The sequence below is a fragment of the Schistocerca piceifrons genome, chromosome 4 (genome assembly GCF_021461385.2).
Source record: "Schistocerca piceifrons isolate TAMUIC-IGC-003096 chromosome 4, iqSchPice1.1, whole genome shotgun sequence".
In the NCBI taxonomy this organism is placed as follows: Eukaryota; Metazoa; Arthropoda; class Insecta; order Orthoptera; family Acrididae; genus Schistocerca; species Schistocerca piceifrons.
The window spans coordinates 116,733,024-116,739,291 of record NC_060141.1 but is presented as its reverse complement, the minus strand read 5'-3'; the positions used below and the strand labels follow the sequence as shown (position 1 = coordinate 116,739,291).

At 39.8% G+C, this 6,268-nt stretch overlaps 1 non-coding gene across 1 annotated transcript; it reads left to right on the top strand.

The window, feature by feature from the left end:
- Nucleotides 1-580: 580 nt before the first annotated feature.
- Nucleotides 581-653, top strand: Trnav-aac. The gene has a single exon. It is a non-coding gene; the product is annotated as a tRNA-Val (tRNA).
- Nucleotides 654-6,268: the final 5,615 nt, after the last annotated feature.

Below are 6,268 nucleotides of genomic sequence, written 5' to 3'. Positions count from 1 at the left end.
ACAAGTTTGCTAAGAATCAGGAACCAACAGGTGCTATCCACGATATGCCTCTACACCAAGTTTTTGAAGCTGGCAGGCAGGAACCCAACCCAGCACCACAGTGGACATAGGCTTCTTGCAAATTCAAATGCTGAGAACAAGCCAGGTTCTGTGCATCATGCAGAGAAAGCTTTTTCAATGAGCAATCCTTGTGGCTGGAGCTGACACTCAATCCCATCATGACCAAAAACGTAACGTTTAGCAGCAGGCCAGGTATACAGTCAGCCACGACATCATGGTCATCATGGCCGCTGAGCCCAGGCTCCTCGCCGCTAACGAAGTGATTGCTTTTGGTGACATCAATTGGAATAGCGACTGCGCGAATTGACGGTACCTCGTACGGAAAGAAACAGTAGCTGACGCTACTGAGCACTCGGCCGCGAGCATTTCCGACGACTTCTTGGGCTCTTATTCGCGATGGCATTCAGACAGGCGAGGGTGCTGTCGATTGTTACATACGAATGCGAAATACCTGCATTGTGCGTTTCCGCAAAGTGATCGTCCTACAAGTTGTGTCGGATGTGGAGCACAGAGCGTAGCAGTTTCCGTGGTGTAGCGGTTATCACGTCTGCCTAACACGCAGAAGGTCCCCGGCTCGATTCCGGGCGGAAACACTTTTTCGTCGCACTCAACAAGACACTTGCTACAATCTCTACTGTTACCATTTAAATCAATTTCAAACGTCCCACCACCAGGGTGCAGACGGCTCAAATGATACATGAAACTTTCAGATCCGGCTACTTGGTTTCTGTGCTTACCTGGAGGGTTGGAAATGCGCGGAACAGACGCCGGCATGACGGTAGTTGCCACACGTTTGCACAAAACGCAAGGGCTCGTCACCTTGCTGTGACAGTGCTTAAATGCTAGCCCACAGACCTGCCCTCTGCAGGCAACATACCACTCAAGAAGCTATTTAAGCTAGAGGAGCTAATAATGAGAAGAAAATATTGATACCAAAACATGCCTGCAAACCAAAAGCAGTTCTGTAAAAAGGCATAGAATACATTGAGCAGCTATTCATGAACGCAAGACCTAAGTTTACTTAATAAATAAATTCCACATGATAACTTTGTAAACATTCAGTTTGATTTTTCTGTGTTAATTTTGTGTTCATATGAGTTGCACGAAGCTTAACAGAAGCACAGCAATTCTCATCAGCTTTAATACATAAACTGCAGAAAATATTTTAAAAAATTTTATGATTAATTTGTAGTTTATTGACTCCAGACCAAATGCTGGTACCCTCAGATGATCTCTGCTGTGCTGCTTTAATATTTCTATGTCTTTTATAGCAATATGAGGTATGTTCAAAAAATTTTGGAACATTGTCCAAAAAAATTTCATGTGCATACCTTATACTTATTTTGTATGGTCTCCTTCAAAATACTCTCCTCCATAATTGACACACTGCTCCCAACACCTTTTCCACTTCCGGAAGCAGTCTCTATATGCTTCTTGCTAGGTCTTGTGAGGTGCGGTCTGTGAATTTTCTTTTATCTCGTCTATCATTGCAAATCTTTGTCCTTTCAATGGCAGTTTCAAGTTTTGAAATAAAAAACATCTGCAGGGGCCAGGTCTGTAGAGTATAGGGGATGAGGCAGCACAGTGATTTCATTTTTTGTGCAATAGTCAAGCACCAACAGGGATGACCATAGACCCTTGTCTCATCACCAGTTATGATTCTCTTAAGGAACATCTCATTCTATTTGAGTGATCCAAAAGCTCTTCACAGACTGTGAGGCAAAGATCTTTCTGGTCTTGATGAGTGGGATGAACTTGGTGGCAACACAATACATTCCAAGATGCTGTGTCAGGATTTCATTGAATGATACAACAGAAATGTTATAGTCTTCTGCAATCTCTCAGACAGTCAGTCTTTGATTGGCATGCATATTTTCATTGACATTCCTGACATGAGCATCATTGGCAGATGTTGAAGGGTGTCCTGAATTAGGGTCATCTTTAATTTCCATCTGGCCATTTTTAAACTTGTGAACCATTTGTAACATTGAGTATGGCTTCAGCACTCATCACTGTAGGCTTCCTGCATCCTCTGGAGTGTCTCTGCAATGGGTTCCTTGAGTTTCAAACAAAATTTAATGCAGAAGCATTGCCATCTCAAAATTCACATTAATTTTATATTTTGTCTTTGGTAGTACTTCCTTATTTACTCAGCATTTAACCAATTTATCTTCTTGCTTTCTTTAGTTTTTCCCCCTTTGTTTCCTTTTTCTTCTTCTATTTTAACTTCTTTTTTATTTACAGAATATTCTGTTGGTAGCTGGAGAAACAAAGTCATGTTAAAAATCTGAATACATAGTATTGATGTTCCAATAATATTTATTTAATAACTTATTATGAACCAGCTTTCAGTTTCCTAGTCCACAGTCAGATAACTTAATACTAAACAAATATTCCATACCATTCAGCAAGAGTTCATAACTGTACAAAGATTGGTTTTCAAAGATAGGTGAGATTTTGCAACTATATCAGTACAAAATCATAAGCATAATGCAATCTCCAAAGAAGCTCTGAACAAACAAATCTTATATTACAGCATATTCAAAGATGAAAAATACAGTAACGTATAAGCCAAATATATTGTACAAATATATGAGGGTGGTTTTAAAAGTTCTTGGAATCTCAACGAGAGGTCAGCACTAGCACAACAACTTGTTTGCATGATATTCATTGGAATGTTGCCTGTAAACATATGTCACATCAGGGCTCTTGGAAGAAAGCTGTGATGGTGACGTGACTCTGTTGTTGTTCCCGCGTAGCAATTTGCGAAGATGGAAAAAAATAGAGATTCGAGTAGTTATTAAGCACTTCGTAAAGAAAGGTATGAAAGCAAAGGACATTCATGCTGATTTCCAGAATACACTGGGGGACTCTATTCCTTCATATTCAACTGTTGCCAAGTGGAGTAATTAATTTGAATTTTGTTGGGAGAGTTTAGATGATGATCCGCACAGTGGTTGGCCAAGATGTGTCACTACTCCAGAAATCATTGCAAAAGTGCCCAAAATGCTTATGGAGGATCACCGATTGAAAGTGCATGAAATTTCTTACACTTGCCAGATGTCATCTGAAAGGGCATATCACATTTTAACTGAAGAATTAGAAATGAAAAAATTATCTGCAGGGTGGCATGGCAAAATTACACAACTAGGGTATGAATGGTTGCCACACCCACCTTATTCACCTGATATGACTCTGTCAGACTTCCATCTCTTCCCAAATTTTTCTTGGTGGATGAAGATTCACTACAAATGAAGAATTGATAGCTGAAATTGACAACTATTTTGCAGACTTGGAGGAAATTAATTTTTGAGATGGGAACAAGGCACAGGAACTTCGTTGGACCAACAAGGAGACTACATTGAGAAATAAAAAAGATTTCAGTGATGTAAGTACTTTTTATCTATTCCATTCTGAGAACTTTTCAAACCACCCTCATAGACTGCCCTGTTATATGGACAAACTGGTGAATGTGGTGAACAGGCCAAAAGGAAGGAGAGAGGGTGGAAGAGGGTAGAAAGGAGTCTATGGAATGTGGGCAGGCAACAGTTATAACAAGCAAATTATCTAATGGTGAGAGAAAGGTTAACTGGTTGTTACTACTTCTAGCAAGAGCGAGTAATGGAATTGTGTTTGATCTTTAAGGACCTGGTCAGGATTCTTTAATTGATGTATATTAATGTACAGAATGTTGAGTATTGTTAGTTTTTTGCCTTCAGTTTCTCTATGGAGAACATAACATTTCATATCATAAGAATGACATTCATTCCCAGCATTTTCTGCAAAAATGGAATCTGTCCTTTTCAGTCTCCAACTCTTTTCATGCTGAGTGAGTTTAGTAATTTTAGCCTACAAAATTCTTGCCTAAAATACTCTTTCAGTAATGAAGCCAATTTCAAATTACCAAATAAATGAATTTTTCTTTTCTCTATGTTCTTGAAACACAAAAACAACTTAGTTACAGCTGGTGAACTACACTCACAAAGGGAAGGCCTCAGACATGGCCAACCAATTCAGCTCAAATTTGGCAGGTTGCTTGTGTACAACCTAAAACAAAGGACTCTAAAATATTTTGGGTCAACACCCCCGCAATTTTGACAAAATCACCCCTAAAGGTTATGACGAGCAATCGACTCAAAATTGGAGGGATCGATAGATGATTGTAAATAGAGCATTTTTCATTGTCAGGTATGGGGTCCACAAATGCACACTTTTCCAGAAATCGAGGAAAGAAAATTTTACAACTGCTGCTTCTGTATCCACATGGAAAACGTGTTTCGCCGACAGCGCAAAGGCCAAGGTAACTGGTTGGGAATCAGAAAACCTGGTTTTGAATCTCGAAGAAACCTAGCGGATATTATTCTTTTCATTTGTATTTTCCCATATCTCAATTGATAGGGAAAGGAGGGTTAATAAGGTGAGTAAATCAATAGGGAATGATAATAATAAGGTAGGCAAACTAATTTCCCAATCGCTGTGAGTTAGTAAAGTATTATACTTCTAAGCCTTTTCACATGAAAACAACTTGAGTAAGAGTGCTGCGAATTCCTCTTGAGGGATCACAGATAGCCAACTGCGCGATGGTTGTTTACAGTGAGGCATGGGACAGAATGCACGTGGGGAGAGTTATGTTGTCCCGGTTGCCTCTTCATCATATCATAGTTGTGAACCTGGAAGAGTGAAGGTGTCCAGCATGAGTCTTATAGAAGTCAATTGGAAAGAATTGTTTTCTGTCATTAGGCTGCCATGAACCTCGAGGATTCATGTAGTGATTTTCCCATGATTAATGCACTGAATGAAATAAGTTTTGTGAATGAATACAGTGTTCTTGAGTAAGTAACATATGACGAGTACTGTATGTAGTTTGTAGTAATTAGCTCATCTGTTTGTGTCGTAGTAACTAGTTATTGTTTGTTGTGTCATATCTTTCAGGTGCATGCCCACATCTCGTGGTCGTGCGGTAGCGTTCTCGCTTCCCACGCCCGGGTTCCCGGGTTCAATTCCCGGCGGGGTCAGGGATTTTCTCTGCCTCGTGATGGCTGGGTGTTGTGTGCTGTCCTTAGGTTAGTTAGGTTTAAGTAGTTCTAAGTTCTAGGGGACCGATGACCATAGATGTTAAGTCCCATAGTGCTCAGAGCCATTTGAACCATTTTTTTCAGGTGCATAATCTGAATAATGGAGGATGTACACCATTCAACTAGTGCTGTAATACATAGTTGGGAGCCTGTCACAGACGATGGCAAGCGGGAAGTTACCGAAGCTGTGTTTTGGTTTGTAAAAGTGTTGCAAGACAGATGTATTATCAAGGCACTATCAGAAGCAGGCAGTTCCAGATTGATAGAAGCGGCTATCATCGAGCAATTTTTGGAGCTGACGAACGAAATGACTTTTGTTGATACTGAAGTACTATACCATGAAGACGAAGCAGAAGGTGATTCAGTGGAAGATATCCCGACTAGTGAATCGCATAATGGTCCTAACACTTTGGAAATCTCCACATCACTGTTAATACTTTTTCCAACTTGTGTTCTTCCTAATACGCCAAAATTCTCTTCAGCACATAAATTATTACCTACTCTGCTTGCATCACTCTGTTCAGATCACAGACAGCCTCAAATTGCCTTCCATTTCAATAGACACACCTTGGAAGTATTTCTCATTGGTTTTCCATGGAGTTCAAATCTGTGCTACATGCAGGCCAGGGCAATACATCGACATTTTATCTTCCAACTACTTTTGGTTGTAGCAGAAACACACACAGAAACATTATCTTGTTGAAACATTAGGCTTTCATCCCCTAGATCCTGGTACATTCTAATCAGTTCTGTGTCTAGCATCTCAGTGCACATGTTAAGAGTGTATTATAGTGTTCAGCTAAGCAAAGCATGAGTTACCTTTAGCCCAGAAGGCTGCCAAAATCATAGCTCTTCTGCTGCCAAATTTTTGCTCATTTTTACCAGCTGCTCTGTTCTCAGAACATACCAATAATATTGAAATCCATTCACCCCACATAAATTAAATTTCTTCTCATCATTGAAGATTCCCAATAATATTGAAATCCATCAAGCCAATCTAAATTAAATTTCTTCTTATCAGTGAAGATAACTTCATCGCATTCTGAAGTCCTTGGTATATGTTTTTCAGTAAACTCTAATCTAGCCAGTTTATGTTTGGGTGTTAGAGCAGGCTTCTGCAGTTGTTACTTGAA